This window comes from Pseudonaja textilis, chromosome 11, assembly GCF_049901715.1.
Source record: "Pseudonaja textilis isolate UNSWEBS1 chromosome 11, rPseTex1.2, whole genome shotgun sequence".
Taxonomy (NCBI): domain Eukaryota; kingdom Metazoa; phylum Chordata; class Lepidosauria; order Squamata; family Elapidae; genus Pseudonaja; species Pseudonaja textilis.
Window position 1 is genome coordinate 11316944 of NC_142000.1, and position 23374 is coordinate 11340317.

Here is a 23374-nt window from a genome sequence, read left to right on the forward strand (position 1 = left end):
CTAGATACAGAATGCCATTTCCTTTGAAGCTGACTTGACAATGGGAGCCAGGAGTTTTCAGGTACATTTAAAAAAACAAAAACAAAATGCAGACAATAGAAAGCACAATGTACAAAGACTGCAGTGTTTTTGCATTCCTCAGAAAGATCTTCAAAAGTACTACATCAGTCACATAAGGCAGTCTCTAAGGACAGAGGAATAATATTCATCTGGTCATCAAATTGTTGTTCCCTTAGCTGGGAAAGAAAAATATACAATTCTGAGGCTCCTTCAAGAGCAGAACAAGTCTAATTTTATGATTAACCACAAATTAAAAACCACACTGGGGAGAGAGAGAGGGAGGGAGGGAGGGAGGGAGGGAGAGAGAGAGAGAGAGAGAGAGAGAGAGAGAGATCTTCATATATATCTTATCTATATATAATCTATATCTATATCTATCTATATCTACATTTCTCTGTCTCTGTCTCTCTCTGTCTCTCTCTCTCTCATGAAAAGACAGCCTTTAATAATTCCTGGATATTTTTCCACAACAGGAGTTAATGAAACATCCAGTTCACCAACTCCTCAAATAGTTAAGTAAGTCAAACATCTGAATCATTTGCTTGCTTGCTTGCTTTACCATTTTATTTTTCTGATAAATTCTATTTTGTCTGACTGGTTTCCTTTCCTGTACATTTCATCTAGTGGTGCAGAAACATTTCACCCAATAATGTTGTTTCAGCTGGTTTTAATTTAAGACGTTTTCTTGAAGTTTTTGCAGAAACCTCAACAAGTATGAGAAAATGACCAGTCAGGGTTAGCCAAAGAAAGAGGGAGGAAGGGCGAGAAGCATAGAACACTTTTTACTCAGTCTTGTTTCTGTTATGATAATAATTACTTACTTCTCTAAAGCCACAATAGATCATGAGTAAATTACACCCTGCCACCACTTTTTTTTTAACATGTAATGGATTGATTCTATTGTGTCTAAAATATTACCCAATTTCAGCCGCAAATATTCAGTAGGATCAATACAACATTGGAATCTGATCCCACAGGAATCTGTCATGCTGCCTAAATATCTGATAATTCTCCCTTTCCTAGTGACAAGGAAGGATTTTTTTTGGGGGGGGCACACCATAACACCCTGCCATCTGGTTTCTTATTGGACGGATACTAAAAACAACAGAAAACCATTATCTGAATGGACTGGTCCATGCAGTTCAGAAGAAATTAACAGAATAATAGAATAACAGAGTTGGAAGGGACCTTGGACGTCTTCCAGTCCACCCCCCTGCTCAAGCAGGAGACCCTATACTACTTCAGATAAATGGATGTCCAGTCTCTTTTTGAAAGTCTCCAGTGATAGACAACTCACAACTTCAGAAGGCAAGTCATTCCACTGATTTATTGTTCTCACCATTAGGAAATTTCTCCTTAGTTTTAGGTTGCTTCTCTCCTTGATTAGTTTCCATCCATTGCTTCTTGTCCTGCCCTATTTGAAAAATAGGTTGATCCCCTCTTCTTTGTTAGAACACTGTTATCATGTCACCTGTAGTCTGTCTGTTTACAAGACTAGATATACCCAATTTACCAAACTGAAAGCATAATTTATGTATCCCCAATCCCGTAGCCTTATTCTAATTCCAGATCATTCTCAAAAACCACCCAACACCCATTGTTTTGCCTAATGTTGTCTCTAACATTTCAACTCTTAACTGGTCCCTCTTTGCGCAGTTGTCCAAATTATGGAGGTATCTCATGTTGACCTTCTTGACTAAAATAAATAGTGAAGGTTACAACAATATAAAATAGAAATACCATTCACCCAGTGGTGTCATAAACAAAGCCTGCCGCAATGAATCCTGTGAAATTTGAAAAGATCCTACCCAGCTGCAATGCAATCAAGAAACTGAGGTTAAACAAAACCTGGCCTTGCATGTTATATGAACCAGGTCAATGAACGTTGACACAGAGGAACTTGTACATCATTCTAAGCCTGTTGTGGTTTGTGTGGTTTAGTGTTTAGAAGGAAGTGTGTGTGGTTTATACAGTGTTTGTGGTTTGTAAACTGAAGTCTACATTTAGAGTGTTGTGCCAGTTATAATTTATTCAGTAAGCTTTGGTTAAAGATACTATGGATTAACACAGTCTATGAACTTAGTCTCATTGATAATTTCTCTAGAGAACTAGTGAGGGACACTGGCAAGCTTTCATGGATCATTAAACTGGACCTTCAATGAACTTCAGCATGGATATTTGTCAACACCAGTGGATGAGTTGGCTTCTTCAGAATGCATAATTTGCAAACAAATTCTAAACTCAATAGTTTCAATTCAGGGACAAGTTTAAAACTGTTACAAGATCTCAACAAGTATTATTTTTTTTAACTAATGTAAAATTAAAGGTGATACCACGAAGAAAATGGGCTTCTTTCATAGAAGCTGCTTAAACTATTTTCTTCTGGTTTCATATTTAACATCTCCAAATGTAAATACTTCTTCTAGAAATCAAGAATGGTGGGAAAGAAGGAGAGGCAGGAAACACATAAAAATGCTATGGCATGCAGACAGAAGGATATGTTTGCGTCTGCAGTCAGAATTCTTTCTTTGACTGAGCAACATGTAAATATCATAAAGCAAAGAATGGTCCCTCTACTTTGGTATGTCCGTGGGAGAGGAGAGGAGTGTGGGAGGGGAGAAGTTGAACAGGAGACTGGTACAATAGTTGATATATTATAGTGTGAGGCTTCAACTGAACGCACAATGAACCTTATGTTTTGGAAAGTCAGCATTTTGCATGGGTCCCTTTTCCACTTAAAAAACCATATATATAATTAAACATCTCTTAAAGACTGAAGCACAAGCTCAAAACGATCAAGGAGAACAAAATGCACAAGGATATTTTTTTTTTTCCTTTAATAGTTTGGAAACAACAACAGCAGCGGCAATATTGTGACTTTCAGGAGCCAAATCAGAATTATATAAATATTGAAAGAGCAGAGTCAACATTTCTATTCGCCCCCATCCCATAAGCAGAGGAGATGTGGGAGGGAAGAGGGAGGGGGGAAATCCATAAATTCTTATTACTGCCACACACACAACTTCCTGAGGTTCAAGAATTTCCTCATTATAGAAGGAGGGAATGAGGGTTTCAATTTACAAATGGAAAGGCTGTTATTGGGCAACAGCTGTTTATCGTTAACTCTAACCCATAGTTAAAGCTTTTAAAGTCTGCTTCGCATTTAGCTGGCTTGCGGGATGATGGGCAGGCATAAGGAAAAGAATGTACGCAGGCAAAGTTAACCCCTTATTGAATCTGGAACAAGAGCTTTGTGGGAATAAGAGCAGGGGGGTTTCCTACAGCCAATAGGGCAGAGAAAGGGGGCCAGAGTGACTGAATGTGGAGTGTCTGTGCTTTTGTTTTCCTGCCTCAAAAGTTCACGACAAAGGAGAGGTAAACATTTCCTAAAGCAAATCATGGGAAGCTTTGCCATTTATAAACCAGCTCAGAGGGACAGCTTGAAAATTATTATTATTATTATTTTGTCATGGGCTGAACTATGAGCAAGCAAACTAGGAGGCAATTTTCTGCCAGGATTATTTTTTTTTTTCTAATTATGATTCTATTTGTTTATGAGCATGTGTTTTAAAATATCCTCGTTAACAAATTGACTTGCCTTTTGTACGACGTGGTAGGCCAGAGAGCGAAAAGGAAATCGCCTGGCTATCCTTAAGCATGAATGAATGGATCTTTGACCATCACCTCCGCAATGGCCAAACAGATAAAGAGCCCAAGCTGTTCTATGTTAACAGACAAGGTTTCAATGGTTAGTTTTTAAAAGAAAAATAAGGAAGCTATTTGTACAGAATGTATGGCTAAAGGGAGATACCAAAATGACTTGGGAACCAAAAAAGGAGGGAAGTATATTTGGGCTTATTAATTACTCTTCGGGGTCTCCTGGAAGAGTAGGAGGGAATGGCATGGAAATTAGCTGGCCTCAGTCACCCAAGAGACACATGCTTAGCTAATTTCTCAGCAGGCTTGTTATTATTTCTTTTCGGAAAGAGAGGGAAAATTATCTGTAAGCATATTCTGTATGTTTTGAAAACATTCTAATTCCTACCAATTGGAAAAACACTGCAGATTTGGAGCTTGAAAGCTAGGGATTCTTTTTTTTCTATTTTTGGAATGAGGGAGGAAGGAGGGAGAGAAAAGGGGAGAAGAGAGGAGAAAAGAAGGGAGGAGAGGGAGGTAGGAAGGAAGGAAGGCCTTTCATCCTTGTATCCACATAAGATGTATTGTATTAAGGAGGACAACAATGGCCTTTGTATGAAGTCCATGCTATCACACAGACACACAAATACAGTCAAAATTCCGGGTTAGTAGAGTAGCAGATAGATACATACAACATGCCTTTTCATTGGGTTCTGTTGCTCAAATGTATGTGTGCCTTCAAGTCAGCAATGATTCCTGATGATTGCCTAGATCAGTGGTGGCTAACCTTTTTTGGCTCCCGTGACGATAATTGTGTGCGCGCTTGCATGCCAGCACCCAGAAAGCAACGTGTGCTGGCTCCACCACGCCCCCTGTGCATGCACGTGAGATTCTCCCTCGGATGCAGCGCATCTGCACATGTGCACAAGACTCCACCCCCACGCACCATGCATCTTTGCGCATGCATGCGTGATTTCCCCCTCGCACGCTGTGCATCTTTGCTCATTTGTGCAATTCCTCCCTCTCATGCAGCACACACCCCTCTGCCCCCTGGGCATGCACGCCAGATACCCGACAATCAAATGTCAAGTGGTGGCGCGCGTGCGTATGGGCAGTGGGGCTCTTCCGGGCGACCTCTCGTGTGCCGGGGGAAATGGCTCTGCGTGCCACTTCCAGCATGTGTGGCGTAGGTTCGCCAACACGGGCTTAGATGATTCCATGGGTGACCAAAAGTAGAAAAGTGGGTCTTGCTAAGGCTTCATAAAGTCATACTAATGGTTCCCCTGATCTTGATTCCATCCCTCTGTGATTGCTTGTTCTGCTGCAAGTTTTTCCAACATTTAATTCCCTGTTATTTTCATGCTACCCCAATTTTGCAGTCACCCTGCAGTACGATGCATCTTACTACCCAACCTCTTCTAGCATTTTTTATATACCATTGCATTAGCCTTCCTATTACAAAGATATTCTAGGGATCAATGGATGGAAACTAATCAAAGAGAGAAGCAACCTGGAATTAAGGAGACACTTCTCAACAGTGAGGATTGCCTTCAGAAGTTGTGGGTGCTTTGTCACTGGACAGACACTTGTCTGAAATGGTATAGGATCTCATGATTGAGCAGGGGCTGGACTAGGAAACTTCCAAGGTCCCTTCCAGCTCTGTTCTGATTAAGCTATTAAGCTGATTTAGTTTGGGAGGAATCCTGTACAGTAGAATTCAATAACTAATTTTGGTTCCAGCCTTTTTTCGGTATGGTAAATGTACTTAATGAGCCTGCTCCGTTATCTGGCTTCACGTGTGTGGATCTGCTTTTAATTCAGCTGGCTAAGCCTTCACTGAAGCGGTTTTAGGAGGAGACAGGCATCTATAAAAAGGCAAACCGATTGCAACAATTAGAATATCTTGACAGTCCCATCAGCTGACAAGTAGGGAGGGAGAAGAGAAACAGCAACTCCATTTTCCCCAAGCAGGGGGTTCCTGATTGTTCTTTAGAAGTTGTATCAAGCCTAACGTATAAATTAAGGGGTTCAAAGCCATGCTTGGTTGCTGTGGTTACACATAGCAAAGTGTCAGCTAGCCTACTGATGTGAATGAACCAATGAAAACTCTTGATGTTCCTCTCCATCTCTCTCTCTCTCTCTCCCTCTTTCTCTCTCTTTGTCCATCTCTGTCTCCCTCTCTGTATGTGTGTGTCTCTCTCTGTCCATCTCTCTCTCTCTCTGTCCATCTCTCTCTGTGTGTCTGTGTCTCTCTGCCTCTGTTTGTCTGTCTGTCTATCTGTGTCCCTTTCTTCCTTTCTCCCTCTCCCTCCCCCCCTCTCTGTGTCTGTGTCTGCCTGTCTCTGTGTGTGTGTGTTTGTGTATAGCCCAAAGAGTGCAGAACAGCTGACAACGGGAATCATATCTACTTTGGTGTTTGTTCTTTCTGCAAAGCTCAGCTCTCCTCTCATTACAGTTTTAAAGAGGAGGAGGAGGAGGAGGAGGAGGAGGAGAAGGAGAAGGAGAAGGAGAAGGAGAAGGAGAAGGAGAAGGAGGAGGAGGAGGAGGAGGAGGGGAAGAAGAAGAAGAAGAAGAAGAAGAAGAAGAAGAAGAAGAAGAAGAAGAAGAAGAAGAAGAAGAAGAAGAAGAAGAAGAAGAAGAAGAAGAAGAAGAAGAAGAAGAAGAAGAAGAAGAAGAAGAAGAAGAAGAAGAAGAAGAAGAAGAAGGGATTCATTGTGCCCTCTTGAGCTTGAAATATGAGAATAGAAAATGCCTGTTGAAAGTAGAAAAAAATAGAGTATGTAACTCTATTCCTCAGATGTTCACTGAAACATAACCAAGGGAACTGGACTGCCAAAGAGTCCTTCCATTTCTGCCAGCGTCTTTTAGCAGCCAGATTTACATGGCTTTGCTCATGAACTTTAATTGACTAGTTTATTTATGCAAAGATGATAACTAGTTAGCTACTAGACAGACAGACAGATTGTTATACAATATATGGATGATAGATAGATAGATGATAGATAGATAGATAGATAGATAGATAGATAGATAGATAGATAGATAGATAGATAGATAGATAGATGAAAGATGGAGAAATAATTTTTCATGGCTCGATATGCGACACTAGAATACAACCCCCCCAAAACCCCCAACAAAAATTTAAAATCAAATATAACAGCCAGTTATACATACTGTATACTAACTAAGGCATCCCAGACATTACTTATACTCACACTGTGAAATTAACACTGGTTAAGTGCTTTCACAAGAACCCCCACAAATAATTTACTTAAGACCATAAAAAGTTTGTAATGGAGTAACGTGATTAAATCAGATTCGAAAGCATAGTAGCACCTAGTTTGTCTGTGATAAAAGATAAGATGAGTCCCAAAGCTTGGAAGGTCCTCTTTTTTTTAACCAAAAGATGAAGCATCTAAATCAGGTTATCCAGGACAAGAATGGTTCTACCTATTCAATCAACTTGAGCTCAAAAGGTTATTTCCTGACCTGTTGGCCATTTATTTCTCCAACAATAGCAAACGTTCCCTTGCATTTCTTTCCAAATGCAACTTTTTCTAAAGCAAGGATACCCTCAATTCCAGATTACCAACTGCTGCTAATTGTATCTCCATCTTACCAACTTGTAGACCCAAATGGAGATTCTTTTGATATCCATTTATCAGCCTAGGTCTGAGTAGCTGCCCCTGAACTTGAATTAGGTATTAAAATCATACTGCTGAAAGTTTATTTCATGTACTATAATGACCAACAATAGTTCAGTTAGACACTGTGTATGGAATAACCTTGAGAATACATTCTTGGGAAGAACTTGAAGAGCAACATCAACTAAAGATTTGGCAGCTGTGATTTCACTTTGGGAGAGGAGGAGGAGGAGGAGGAAGGAGAAGGAGAAGAAGGAGAAGGAGAAGGAGAAGAAGTAGTAGTTTTCAAGTATTATATAAAAAGAGAGGGGAAACTCAGGAATTTTCTTTTGCTTAAAGTTGAATAAATCCCATCTCAATTCGCAAGCATTTATAAACAGTCACCCGTTTCTTATAAAATAAAGTCATCCATGCTGAAGCTGTTCCTAGTCTTCTCGGAAATGGATAACAAATTCTGTCTACTAAAAAGTTGAACTGGGTCTGGTATTAATCAAAATTGCCTTTCTGCCATTTTTATTAAACTCAAAATATGCACCAGTAACTTATTTTGATAAGGAGAAAATGCAAATGAACTTAAAGATATCAAGTCTGAGGCAAATTGCCCATGTCCTAATGCCAGAATTAATTTTAGATCTTTTGTTTTGTTGATGTTTTCTCATTAAACTAGAATTTAAGAAGGGTGGAAGGCAAAGCAGAGTAAACTTGCAGCCAAAAGAAAAAAAAGAAAAGAGTGGGAAAAGCAATTTATCCTTCTTCTTGCATAAAACTACTCTGATTCCACCTTGTGTCAATTTCAAATACATTCACCCATTCCATCTGTTTTTTCTTTCTTGCTTCTGTGTTAATCTGGCATGTATTTTAATGAATATTTTGAATCTATTTTTCTAAACCATTTAGTGGTTCCTATATGTTCCTAGCCCAGAAAGGGAACTTCCCAATAAATAGATATCACAGGAGGAGGAACCAAGCAGGGAGTTAGTGTGATGACCCAAAAGGGCGTGGTACAAAGGCAATACAGTCACATAAGCAAGAAGAGTCCCTTTAGTATCTCTAATTTTGCTCCCAATGTCCAGGTTACCTTTGGCTGGAGAAAAACTCTCCCAAGAACAGTCTTTAAGCGGAGAAAATTCAGTCCGAAAACAATGTACATACAAACTGTAAATAAAAATCCACACAAACCACGCTGCAGTAATTAATTTGACAGGGCAGGAGAAGGAATTGCAGACTTGAAAGGCCAGCAAAACACACACAGTTTGGAAGATGCCCGGAACCTAGATAAGCCTCGACAATACCAGATAATTCATGATTTGTGCTCAACAGTTGGCTATGCACAACTTCCCTTTTGAAACACTGTGTTCCCAGCTGCAGCTAATGAAGGGAATCAGGGCCCTTTCCTCACCCATAAGCCATGCAACTCATGTTGCTCCCTTCTCTGTTCCTCCCTGTGTGCCCTAGGATGAAGAGGGGGAGGGCCTGGGTCTTCCTCCAAATTCCCTCTGCCTTGCTCTACCTCTCCCCTGCTATGCCCAGCCGGCCTTTGACCTTCCCCAGTTTCTTCCACAGCCGATCGAGCCACACTCCCACTCTCTGTCAGCTGCTCAGTCTCTCCCTCGGAATCAGATTCCAACAGGGGCATGACAGTTAGCCTTGAATTCTTGTGCAATCACAAGAGACTTAGATCTTACCACCAGTAAGTCCATGGCCCAAGGGAAAGCAAACAGTCTAAGAAGATTCTTATATTGTAGGTAGAATCCTATAAAGTAGTCAGCTTGGACCATCTATGTCTAAGTCTGATTGCTTATTTAAGCTGAGAACTACTTCTGAACACTCAAGAAATGTGAAATCCTACACATCATTGAGTTCCAGATTGAACAATCTTAGTTAGGTTTCTGACCCCACTCAACAAATTTGTTAATGACACCAGGCTGGGGAATACTGAGAAGTCCACGCTACCTCATATCTTATTTGTGAGAATAAAAATTCCAGATGTGAACTTTTTCCAAAACTAAATGGATATGAGTTCAGGATGTGTGAATGAATTCACCTAATACATGTCCTACAGCTATCCTCAAGAGAGCTATTCTTTCTGTCAAGAGAAGGATTCAAATGCTTACGTTGTTAAATTTGATGTATTTTGGTGCATTTCCTATCAATTGTGATTACCTGGAGTGTAACACAACGTAACAAAATCCAAAACATAAATAAATGTCCTTTAATGCCTCCAACTTGACCCCATTGTTCAATAATTCTCAGTTGGAGATAAAACATATTCAAAAATAGTCTTCAAAAGAAAGAAATACAGTCCAAACTCAATGAGCAGATGAAGGTGAAATAAAAAACCAAAACAAACTACAATAAAGGAAATTCCACAATGGACCAGGATAAGTAATTACCAAATTCAAAGAGGTAACAAGGCACAGTCTGTTGGAAGGATGCCAACTAAAATAACTTCAGCCCAAAATAAAACACGCTTTGCTTCTGGCAACGCTGTATTGTAACCGTCTCTCTTATATACTTGTCTCCCCAGCTGCAACCAATGAGCAGGATTATGGCCACTTCCTCCCACATAAGCCAAGCAGTTGCCTTCTCCATTCCTCCCTGCATGTCCTAGGATGCAGAAGGGATGGACCTGGTTCTTCCTCTGACTGCCCAGCCAGCCTCTGCCCTTCGCCAGCCTCCTCCACAACCTCTGGAGCTACACCTCCACTCCCAGTCAGTTATTCCTCCTCTCCCTCAGAGTCTAACTCTAACAAGGGCATGACATCAACATTATACTGACTACACATAGTCCTCAACTTACTACCATTGATTTAGTGACAGTTCAAAGTTACCATGACACTGAAAAAAAGTGATTTATGACAGGTCCTCACACTGACAACTGTTGCAGATCCCCACAGATCAGCATTTGCAGAGGGCTTCCAAGGAGCAAAGTCAATGGGAGAGCCAGATCTATTTAATGACTGCAGGATTCATTTAACAACTGCAGTGATTCACTTAGCCGCCATGGCAAAAACAAAGGTAATAAAATCAGGTACAACTCACTTTACAACTGCCTTGCTTAGCAACAGAAGTTCTGGTTGCAAGTCAAGGACTATCTGTACTAACTACAATTCCAGTAATTCCTTGGTCCATTCACTGATATTATAGTTCTAATTATTATTATTTTTCTTTTTGCTTGCTCATTTGTTCCCTCCTCTCCCTCCTCATCTTAATAAATTAAAAAGCAAAATCCCCAATTCCACAGGTGGGGGAAAATAGAAAAGGATCTTGAAGCAATGTAGCTGCTCTCTCTATCCCATCCTGAAATTACAACTTAATTTTAGAAAGACAAGATTAGACTCGTGGAAAACCACGTGGATGAAAACGATCAGCGCACAACTCACTTCCATTCTAATAAGTGCTTATTAAGACACAGGCAGCCTTTAGATTATTTTAACATTATTATTGTGCATTCGTAGTTATAAGATGCAGTTATGTCTATAGCATTAAGTGAGGTTTTCACAAGCATCCCACTGAGCAGTATTACCAAAAATGAAATGCGGAATCTAATAACATGGGCCTTATCATACAATTAGCATAACTGTGGGGTAACCATAGAAGTAGAACAATATTGCAGCTGACCCATTATCGAGGCAATGATATTTTACATGGAAATGAAATAAATCCGGGCCTACAGAGGGAGCCATAATTACTAGTTTACAAAGGAGCACCTGGAAATGGAATTCGGTCTTGTGTCTTGATTTGAGTTGATGTATTTATTATCTATTTATTTAGTTTTGTTCCAGCAAGAGACTGAATCCTATTCAGGAAAGAGAAGAAACACTCTATATTTCTTGTGAAACGCAAACACATGTCTGCAGAAATTATGTCTTGGGCGGAGAACATTCTTTCAGTTCTATAATATGCGATGACAACTGTTTTTCCTTTTTAACAGACTTATGGTGTCAGATTTATCAGCTAGAGTTAGAGATATTATGATATATTCCAGTACAAAGATTAACTAAATGAAAGGTAAAGAAGAAATGTAGATGTTGATTTCATAAATTTCCACTAGCACCTTTTCCATCTCCAGCACACAAACCATGGATAGCAAAATCTTTTTTTAATAGAATGCATGATGTTTGCAAGAATTACAGTCATCTGGATTCATTATTTTGCATTCAGCTCCCTTTATACCTGTGGTTGATTTGTATATGTGGATTTTTTTTCTCCTTCTCTTTATGTGTATATGTGTAGTGTACACATACCTCATCACACAACATAATATACATGCATATACAGATAGATAGATGATAGATTAAATAGATAGATAGATAGATAGATAGATAGATAGATAGATAGATAGATAGATAGATAGATAGATAGACAGACAGACAGAAAGACAAAAAATAAAGGTAAAAACTTTGCTATATGGGAGATAACACATGTCCCTGAATGTGCCACTAACCCAGAGATTTAGGTTACAGTAAAAAAAATGTCAAAAGAAGCTTGTGAAAGACCTCCTTTGAGTTTTTAGCACTCAAATCTCAATTCATATTTTTGAGTTGACTCTTTGTTCTGCCCAAACAGCAAGTTTTCCCAAGTTTGGAGAAGAATTAGGCAATCCTTGACTTATTATCATAATGGTTGGAGCCATAATTTCAACTGCTAAGCAAGGCAGTTATTAAGTTAGTTGCTAAGCAGATCAATGGCAACTGACACAAAGTCACCTAGCCAGAAGTGAGATCATCTGGCTATAAAGACAGAAATGCAGTCAGTCCCTGCATAGTTACACAGCCAACCACTTTACCTCTGAAGATGCCAGCTGTGGTTGCCAGTGAATCATCAGGATCTGTGGTTTAGACACTCATCTGTCGTATAAACCACCTGAAGCTCAACAATCCCCAACAGAAGGCCTAGACTAATATATCACTCTCTGTTAATTTATTACTACATTATTTCTATTGATTCACTTTGTGCATGGTTTTCCTATTCCTAGCATATTCTAAGCAGATAAGACAATTGTAGCACAACCAGCTGCTAAAGTCAACACTGAGGAAGAACAATAATTGGTAGTCCCAAAGTTTAGCTTAAGAGGAATGACCTAACTCCTAGGGCATTTTAGTTACAGAATTCATTGAAGCCAATTCATCATGGCCAACTCACTATGGCCAACTTGCAATGAGACAACTCATTGTGGGACAATTCAGCAACTCAATTTAAATATTTAAAGTAATTAAAAAGATATTTTAATTTTTGTCATTTACATTTCATTTCATTTCTCCTTTTGCATCATTTCTTTAATGATTCTATTCTACCATTTCTTTTTCCTATGGCTAGTTGGCCGTAGTGAGTTGTTCCACCATGAGTTGTGTGCAGCGAGTTAGCCATGGTGAGTTGCCCATGCCAAGTTGTCCTAGTCTACTCTACTAACTGCAACTGTTGAAGCAATGGCCTATTGTTCAGGATAGCACCAGCAGAAATGGACATTTGAAATTTTCCAATGGACATGTTTCTACAAAGAAAGGAATAGCACCAAGCCCGACAATAAGAATAATGTTAAAGGCTCATGGCAGGAGTTTATTTATGATCTTATCTCAAAGTTTTACTGTATCTGAAAAATATAAAGACTATGTCTACCAGAGATTCATACCCTGAAAGTCTGGATGTTTTCCCACATTCCCCAGCTACTTCTTAAGTGCAATGATGCAATGTCCCAGCCATGAGAATTTAACAGATATTCTCCTCTCGTTTGGCAAACAAATGAAAAGCAAATTTTCTTTTATCAAATGGAAGGAAAATTGGAAATGAACCTGCTGGAGAATTTTACTGCCAACATTAGTTGGCATTATAGAGGAACCTTTATAAGATTAAGAAGGGTTCCAGGTGTTCCTGCACCAACAGTAAGCAAAAATGAAATGAGCACCTCAGGGACTAAGTTCTGAAGGACAGCAGATCCTGTCTCTGAACAAACCTCCCACTCTCTAAATCCCATTTTGGCCAAAAATGCAAACTTACTAGCCCAAATTGTCCTTTCACTTCCTCTTTCTGACTTTTTTTTTTCCAGCGGCCCGTATACTTGTACCTTCTTGGCTATTGTTTGTGTGGATTTGCAAGTAGTTTTGTCAACTACTGACAAATAATTCTCATAAACAAATAAATAATGGGAATGTAAACATCTCTGAACCAGGAAAAAACAACCTTCTCTAATTTCTTTCAAGTGAGCTCACTTTTGGATTTTAATGGATGGTGGGGCTGAAGCAAGAACAGGGTAAGGATTCCTTACATTTTGCGTCTTCTTTTCTTGATGAAATCCTCTCTCTCCCTAAGCAACAGAGAAAGCTCAGAGACTTCTCCCCAATGCTTGGATGACAGAAGGTCAAAAATTAAATGAAATTGGATAGAAGATTTTGTGAGAGAACGTTTTGGGGTACCTGTGGCCCCTCTGTGTTCCAAGTGACGTTATCCTTAAAAAGTAGGATAATTGGTCATCCAAAGAATTCTAATCATGTTCTACCAGGTCAACCAGATTCCCTAGTTAACAGGAAAAGACTGTGAAACCAGCCTTCAAAGGAAATGGGCTATTAGAAAAATGTGATTCAAGAATATCTGGATGACTTGGTCCACCGTTCCATTGCCAACATTGTCAAACATGATGAATCCAATCGAAATGTCATTCCATTAGAACCTTTTCACCCGAGTTCTCCAGAAATCAGCATTCAGAAACATATTGTCTTTGATATCAGGGTTAATGGCTAAATCCCTACTGATCTCTACAAATGATGGCAGATTAATTCCATGGTGTATTCCAGGGATTCATCAACATCCCTTCAGAAGAGCAGTGTGTCTTTTACAATTACCTTAAAATTATGGAGACTTGGGGAAAGATTGATGATTTAAGAATCTCTGCCATAGAGAGGAAGGAAGGAAAGAAGGAAGGAAGGAAGGAAGGAAGGAAGGAATCCTTTCTATTCTATTCAACCATTTATTGTGCCCGTCACAATTACTATAAAATTGCAGATAGTCCTCAACTTATGACCACAAATGAGCCCAAAATTTATGTTGCTAAGTGAGAAATTTATTAAGTGAGTTTTCCCCCCATTTCACAAAAGGAGATCCCATGACCGCAGAACACTGCAACCATCATAAATGTGAGTCAGTTGTCAAGCATCCAAACATAAATTATGTGATCTTGGGGAACCTGCAACGGTCATAAGTGTGAAAAATGGCCATAAGTCACTTTTTTCAGCGCAGTTGTTAACTTCGAACAATCACTAAATAAACTAAGTGTTGTAAATTAAGGACTACCTGTATTTTGATTTTTTAAAAATTATTATAAGCATCATCCCAAATGCTGCAATGAACAAACAAATGCTATGATTTGGGATGAGGAATATTTTTGAAGCAAACGTACATTCTTTCTGTAATGGAATTCACATTCACTTTTTTAGGCCTAGATCACATCAACTCTGGATTTCATTATTCTTTCTTAGAGTAAAGACAGAGTGGGTAAATGAGTGCATGTCAAAACTTGCCTTGTTTGTGCTTTACTGGTTTCTTCATTACTAATTCTCAAAATCTGAAATTATTTTACATGCCCAAACTCCTTAGTAGGATTTCAAAAAATAAGATGCTGACAACGCAGTGGAAAAAATCAATCACATCATCCACAGCTACACAACAAGGTCTATTCGGCTGCCTGTTCTTACCACAACCAGTTTGTTTAAAAAAGAAGCTTTCCCTGTTAATGATTGGGTTGCATTTGTTGGCTGAATATCAGGGAACCAAAAGCTTAAGGCTGAATCAAACAGAATGAAATATTTGGTCGTTCAGCATTCGGTGATGAGCTGAAGCAAGCTACAGTATAATCCTTTATGCTTGTAATTAATCAAGAATTAGGCTCAATACCATTTTTTTTTCCATCAAAGAGGCTGGCACAACTGCACCAAGTAAGGTGTCTGCTCCTGCTACATTTTTTCTCCCAAATATCAACTATTGCTAATATGCTAGCTGATGAAATCTGATTTTAAAAAAACAACAACTCTGAGCATCATCGTTACTGATTTTTCTGGGCAAGTCTCTATCCTTAATGTGGTTGTGATGACTGTCTCCTAATGGTCAGAGTGTGAGCAGTCAGGGAAGCTTCAGAAAGATCCAGTGTCACAGAAAAATGATGCCTTCATTAGCAGCGTCCGCTACAGTGGCTCCAAAGTGCCCTTAGAGAAATCTAAGAATAAGGTAGAAAAAAATGAGGCTCTTTTGCAAGAGAAGAAGCATTTGAGGAATGGGGAGATGGAGCAAATGTGAAAGTTCTGAAGGGACAGATCTTTCTACAGCAGGGGTGTCAAACTGGTGGCCCATTCATCACGTCCACCCCAGCTCCATGAAGGGAAAAAGAGTTGTGATATGTCATGTGACAGCTGTCAGGGTTCCAGAAATTGTCCATTTCAACCAGAAACCCCTAGATAAGCATAGTCTCAAAGTGCTTTATTTAAAACAGAAACTTTGTACGTCTGTGGAATTCCAGAACTAAGGTTCCTTCCAGACTTCCCACAATAGTCAATCAACACCCACCCCTTTTCTCCCACATCATAAATCATGTGAACCAATCACCCTTCAACTATAATTCTTGCTGCACCATAGAAAATGACCTTGACAGTCTTACGTATCTATTATGTCTACTGAAAATTACTCAAATAACAACAACCCCTCTTCCATCCTTCGTAGCTGTGTGGCAACTTTTAATAAGAATTCCAAAGCTGACAACAGCAATGTGATGTGGAGAGTTTGACACCCGTGTTCAACAGGCACCTGTTTTTTTAACCCAAAGTGCTTTTTCAAGAGGCAACAACTCTCAGAAAGAGTAATAATGACCAGATGACTGCAAGGAATATAAATCCTTCCATTGCCCACCATTCAGTCAAAACTGAAGAAGCTTGTCAAATAAGAAGTGAAACATCTTCAAGGAAAAACAAAGTCCAGTTGCCTTTTGAAAAAGTATCTTTGGGATAGCCATGACCTGGATCATTGAGAATCTCCCTAGACATTTGTTTTTAATTTAAAAAGAGATTGGACAGATATTTGTGTGGAGTGGTGGAGGGTCTCTAGCTCATGAGTGGGGCTGAGCTTGAAGACCTCCAAGATCTTTTCCAACTCTATTGTTCTGTATTCTGTGTTGGGCAAGGAAGTAAAATATCAGGGTGGTGGACAGGATTATACCACCAAAGATCTAACCACTAGTATATAGGGTTTTGGGGTTTTTTGGTATGTGCAACATATAAAAAAAGGAGACACAGTTGCAGACACCATTTTGAAGGTTGTGTGTGTGTGTTTGTGCAAGTGATTCCACCCACAGAGATTCTTGGGTTTTCCTCTTTTTTGAAGCATACCTAGGAATCATTTGCAATGTGCATCTGTATGTGTGAGGGGGTGTGATGCACGCATGTATGCCTTTAAGTTAGTTTTAATTGTACAAATCCCTGCAATTTGCTTGGCAACATTTTTCACAAGTGATTTGCCATAGCCTCCATCCTGGGGCAGAGTGGAAGCAACTGGCCCAAAGTCCCCCAGCTGGCATCTTATTTAAGGCTGTGGCAAATCCTGATTTCCAGCTTAGCATTCTTTAACTACAACAAACTGGCTGTCAGCCTTGGAAGCCATATTTCACTTAGAAGCTTTGAGGCCACCATATTTTAGTGCCTGGGAATTTGGGAGGGGGGATTTCATAGAGAGGAGCACATTTAGATTCAACAACATTCTTCTCATAAAGTCAAGGACAAGTGACCCTGCACCTGGAGAGGCGGGTCTGGAGGAATGTCTCCAGTTGGATCGATGGTTCATTGGACCATGTGATGGACTGGTGGGTGCAGGGGATGAGCTTTTTATTCAGATTCGGGTTTTCCCCAGATGTGCCAATGTAACTTCTTTAATAAATTCTTACTTGGATGAACTTTGTTTCTTAGTTCTGAATGAAACGGGGAGTTTTAATGGAACGCTGACACTGGCTCTCATTTTCTCCTTTTGTTATTATTATAAGCAAGAATGTTTATAATTGACTATTGTTTTTAAACAACTTTTTTCCTTGATCTGGGATTATGTTGGTTTTTTTCCATCACAGAAGTATAATATTTTACATTTTGAGTAATGTCTTGATTAATCATTTCTTACAAGTCTGAGGTATTCATCTTAGAGACAGGGATGTTTTGGTTTGGTTTTTGGTCCAAACAGAAGACATTGAAAACTGATTATTCATTCACTTACGTGCACAAGACTTCAATTTCCCCTGATTACAACTTATGGGCAAAGAACTGGGTAGACGAAATATATTTTTGTGACACTTCTAAATTGGCTAGAGCAGCAACTATTTTAATTAAGAAGCAGATCCTGACCCTATTATAAAGAATATTTAGTTCCAAATCAAAATTTAAACATTTAAACGATCAATTAAGGGAGTTTTTTTTTATTTTTAGGTAGTACATGGATGACAATCCAATCCTGGGACTTCGTTTTGTGTAAATAATTTAATGGTGGTCCATGTGAGGTATTTTTTTCTCTCTCCATGATTTAAATTGCTGTTTTAAATTGTTTTGTTTTAATCAATCCCCCTCAGGTTACTGAGTTTTGGAATCAATTTCTCAAGCCTGAACTACATATTTTCGCTGAATGTTCATTCTCTGTTCCTTATGAAAGCTTGAAAGAACTAATGTGAGATTCAATTTTTCAGGTAAGCACTGGACTCAGAGAATGATTATTGCTCTCTTATCTTGAATCCGTTTTCCCTATCTTGAATTCATTTAGACAATTTGACTGACTGCTTACTGATTCAGTCATCGGGTCTTAATTATTAGCACAAACAAACATGATTTCCAATTTTAGGCGCTCCTGGAAAACCATGCTGAAATGAACAGCAGCTGCCTGTAGATGTAATGCCATTTTAAAAAGCATATATTGCATAGCAAGTGCCAGGAAAATAAATTAAATTGTCTGAATCAATTGGTCTATGGAGATTCTCCATCATCCAGGTCATCGTTGTCCCAAGGGTGTTTTTTCAAAAGGCAACTGGACTTTCTTTGTTTTTCCTTGAAGATGTTTTGCTTTTCATCCAAGAAGCTTCTTCAGTGACTGAAGTTCAATAACTGAAGAAGCACCTTGGATGAGAAGGAAAACATTTTCAAGGAAAAGCGAAGTCCAGCTGCTTTTTAAAAAAAAAAAAAACCGACCCTTGGGGCAGTCTAAATCAATCTGATTTTCTTCTCTATCTGACTAAAGAGTGTTCAACGAGGAGCAACTTTTGATATTGTAATAGCAAATATATAATCTTCATCCCTTCTTTATTTCTCCATTCCATAGAAGAAGAAAAACCATTATATAGGATTTTTTCTAAATATTCATGACCAACTTTACAATTACCGTAACAAAAACCTAAAACATGTTTTAAAGGATGATAGTTCCTAAGTATGAAAAAAAAATGTTACATTTTGCCACTGGTATGACTGTAATATAATCCCCGATGTTGACTCTTACCCCTGTTTGTGCAAATTCAGTCTTCTTTTCTGGATTGGCATGATAGCAGAAGCTCTGCACAGTTTTGGTTGGAAAACCCTGTAATCTTATTCAGGAGCAGAACAATTAGGGCTCTGTGGTGTTCCCTATAAAATTCACCATAGAGGTATACATGCTCAATAGATTCACACAAGGCTATACAGGTAATGACCCTAGTATTTTTGCATCTATCTTCCAGTAGGGCTGAGAAGGATATTGCACCGTGATAGACTTTCTCTGGTTCAGAGCATCCAGTTGCAGCTTTTCAACCCTAAAGGGCTACAGGGAATTGTCCATATCAAATTGGTATTCTGTATAAATCAAACAGAGAGCCATTTTAAGGTAGAGGTGAAGCACAAGGTTTGAAACCAGGAGGCCGTGAATTCTAATCCTGGCTTGGGCATAAAACCAGCTGGGTTACTTTGGACCAGTCACTTTCGCTCAGATCTAGGAAGGAGGCAATTGCAAACCACTTCAGAAAAAAAAAATATCTTCCCAAGAAAAATGTCTATGGAGATTCTCTGTCATCCAGATCATGGTTATCCCAAAAGTGCCTTTTCAAGAGGCAATTCAACTTTCTTATTTTTCTTTGAATACGTTTTGCTTCTCATTTTTCCAGCATCTTGGATGAAAAGTGATATATCTTCAAAGGAAAACAAGAAACTCCGGATGTCTCCTGAAAAACCACCTTTGGGGCTAGCCAAGAAAACTGTATGGACTTGTCCATGACAATGTCCTAGAATTAGACACAATTGAATGGGGAAAAAATTCAGTCAGGCATTGCTTCAGGATAATTGTAGCTCACTCAAAGCCCTGTAGAAAGAGCAAGAAAGAAATTGAAAATCCTGTAACTGAGTTTACTATGAATTCCTTCCTTCCTTTCATATGCTGTTAGTCTCCCTCTCCACCTATATGAGAGAGAGGGGGGGGGGAAGGAGGGAGGGAGGAGAGAGAGGGGGGGAGAGAGAGGGAGAGATTTAAGAGTTAATTACACTTATATGAAGTAGAAGTTGCTAGAAAATTGTATGTTTGTCTCCCTTCTAATATTTCCAGCCATTTTGCCTTCAACCACAAATTTTTGAGGTCTTCATCTTTTCTGTTATTTTCATACTATGATGTAATGGTATGTTGAAAATATATGCCTTCACATTTTGACATTTTTTGTCTTGGTGTCACTCAAGGCCATTGTTAATATTTTCTAAATTTTGAGTTCTGGCTGCAATAGTCTATGATAACTGACATCTTTTTTAGGAGGGGGTTATTGAGAGTTAATTTAGAATCTTCCTATGAATCCTACATTTGGATTCTGTTAAGTCATTTAATCCAAATTGCCACTCATTTACCATTTGTTTTAGCGTTTAAAAAAACCAAAACACCTCAAATTATATCTTTGTGCTAAAATATGCACCATTTTGCCTTGCTTTCCACTGGTATCATTTTCACAGGTAAGTTCAACTTCCTTAGATTCCCAATATTTTTCCCAAGTCCCATTTAAAAGGACAGTTGCATAGAATTATCTTTAAATAGTTATGACTAGTTTTAAAATTGTCATAACAAATGCCAATAGCAGGATAGCACCTGGTTGGAGGAAAGTTATAGAATTTGTCTCAAGGTCATGTTTTACAGATGCCGAATACAAACTAACAAAACACATTGAGAGAACATCATCTGGTTAAGATGAATAACTAAAATATGTATTTTTTTTAAAAAAAAATCTGATGTTGTGCATGTGTCAGAAACAGTGTAGATATTGTGCTTTGGAACTCAAGCTAGCACAGCACTTCATTGTTACTCATTAAAGCAGCCATATCTTTTCTCAGACATCTGCAGAGGTGTGAAAAAACATGGCTGGTTTAAGATGTTGTATGTATTCAGAGTCGGAAAAAGGTTGTATTCAAGGCAATTTATGGAAGTATAACTTTTAGCAGGCGCTATCATGCATATATTTGCACTTACTTTCCTTTAATGTGTGTGTGTGTGTGTGTGTGTGTGTGTGTGTGTGTGTATGAATAATCTTTCCAGTTACATAGATCTTTTTTGTCACAGGAGTGTGAAACCCAAAGCATGATTGCATTCCCGTATTTTTTTAAGTTCACGAAATGCAAATCAGACGGGTGTATTAATCTGAAAGCCAAACAAATATCTGCTCGGTATGAAGCAAGGATGCTTAGCAGCTACTCTTCCTCCTTTGGGATGACAAGAATGGTAATTACTAGCTGGAAGGAGAGCAGTTCTCAGGTGGAGCCGGATCTTAGCATACTTGTATTCAGCTTTCTTTTTATTTCTTAGACTAGCAAAGTAAAAATTGCAGTCCCAGTGCTGTTCCATTCTCCACTGATTCAGAGAATACTTGCATATAAACTTAAAAATAAATAAATAAATAAATAAATTGTCTGTCTTTAGATGGAGTTACCCAATCACCAAGATCTTTGTGTACTATTTCACTGCATGGCTACTTCTGTTTTCTATTAGCACTTCAGAGCGGCTTCAGAATTAATGTGACAGAAGGAAAAGAATTTTTCTCAATCTTTTATTATGCCCTTGGCTTGACTGTCCTTTTTGCTATGGCATTAAATTAGGCTTTCAATCAAACCAGCTACAATCCAGTACTTATGCCTTTATCTTACACCAAGAAAATGACATGACAGAAGAGCCTTCCCTAGCTTATACCTTGGAAAATCTTCACTCTTTTGGTTCAGAATGTTTTCCTGAACATTCAGGTTTCAAGTACATCCATACATAACATCATGCCATATAAAGAATCAGATATTGTTCTTTAAAAACTTTTCTCAACGGAAGATAAAATTACCACTGCACTCATGGCACTGTTTTCTTACTGAAAAAGTCCAATCACATGTATGAAGAGATGGGTGGATAAATAGATAGATGATAGATAGATAGATAGATAGATAGATAGATAGATAGATAGATAGATAGATAGATAGATAGACAGAGGGGCGGGAGAGAGATTTGGTGGGGGGATCAAACTTTAGGTATGCATGTATAATCACAACAACGATATCACACCAATCATTTTCCTGTCTGGCAAAAAACTGTTTTGGATATGAGATTTAAATCTTAATGACATGCAAAAATGGAACTAGAGGAAAAATACATTAAGAGTAACCAAAGTTCCAGATAAGGAAGCCTGTCTTTAAAAAATGGTGAAAATAAAATATTAAAGACGCTTAATGCATCTCCACTAGTAAAAACTCCAAAGTGAAGGTATCACAATCCAAAAAGGACCACACTTATTTTATCACTCTTCAGCTGTTTTCCATTGGTTCCATTAATTGACAAGTGATGGTGGAATGTTATTTTGTTGGCAGCTTTAGCTCTTCAGTGATGTATTCCAAGTATCTGCTAATACTTAAACCACAAGTCCTCAGCTTGATGCATGGCAATTATATCACATAAGGATTTGATTCAAAGGTTTAATAATTCAGTTCAAAGGAAACTCACTTAAATCTCCAAATTAGGTCATCGGTGTGGATCAAATTTTCAAATCAAATTGGTTGCTTCTCAACTGAGCCAATAATTTTAAGATCTTTTTTGCTAATTCAGACAGAGACTCTTTTTTTCTGAATTAAGTTGGCCTTCTGAAAAAGTCTGACTTTAATTGAAGCTTCAGATGATGAGAGACCATACCTGCTAGTATAGTCTTCATAAATACTTATCCTTGAATTTACTCTACATGTATATCAGTTTTGTAAACATAAATACTACAAATACAAATCAAAAAAGGAGAAAAGAAACTTTAAAAAAGGATAGTAAGTCAACAACTAAGTCATCAGACTTCTTGAAAAACCCAAGAGGGCAGGTGAGATAAAGTAGTCATAAAATGATTGAACAAATAGGTACACTTTACTAGTCACTGCACACAAATTGGCAAAACACAGAGCATAAAAAAGCACTTACAAGAAAGTGGGAATGAACAATAAGTCAACTTAAATCTGTGTGGCTTGGTGTCCCTCACTCCTGTCCCCAGGCACTGCTTAATCAAATGGAACACTCCTGGTCTTATGAAGTCTTACTCTTAACTACCCATACACCTTCATGTGTTGAATCTTAATAGATTTCTTTCTCTAGGGACTGGGAAAATTCACATTCTAACTTTCATCTTCTCTGATTTTTTTTTTCCACTTTAGATGTAGTCTTTGTCTCAAGCCACCACCACCACCCCTGAGTTTTCTCAGCTTCACATAAGCCCTGGTCACTTCCTTTTGTCAGAAGGTACTTCAGAGGCAGAAGTGATTTGTCCTGCATTCTGAAATATGTTATTAACATAGAAATGACAATAAAACCTTTTCTATGGAGAAATTATAGAGTCTGTCATTTGTTCTTCTTTAACTGTCTGGTTTGGTACAGCAACCAAACAGTACACATCTGGACTCCAACAGAGAGTTAGGACTACAAAAAAAAAACCAATTGCAACAATTGTCTTCCATTGAGGATGTGTATACTACATGAGCCAGAAAAAGGGCTGAAAAATATTTACAGACCCCTCACATCCT

At 38.5% G+C, this 23374-nt stretch overlaps 1 long non-coding RNA gene across 2 annotated transcripts; it reads left to right on the forward strand.

The window, feature by feature from the left end:
- Positions 1–541: 541 nt before the first annotated feature.
- On the forward strand, positions 542–23073 carry LOC148124832 (uncharacterized). Of its 2 annotated transcripts, none has more exons than XR_015744918.1 (3): positions 542–576; positions 17929–18042; positions 23009–23073. It is a non-coding gene; the product is annotated as an uncharacterized LOC148124832 (long non-coding RNA). The 2 variants fall into 2 exon arrangements; XR_015744919.1 differs by lacking the exon at positions 542–576 and adding an exon at positions 13510–13590.
- The last annotated feature ends 301 nt before the right edge of the window (positions 23074–23374 follow it).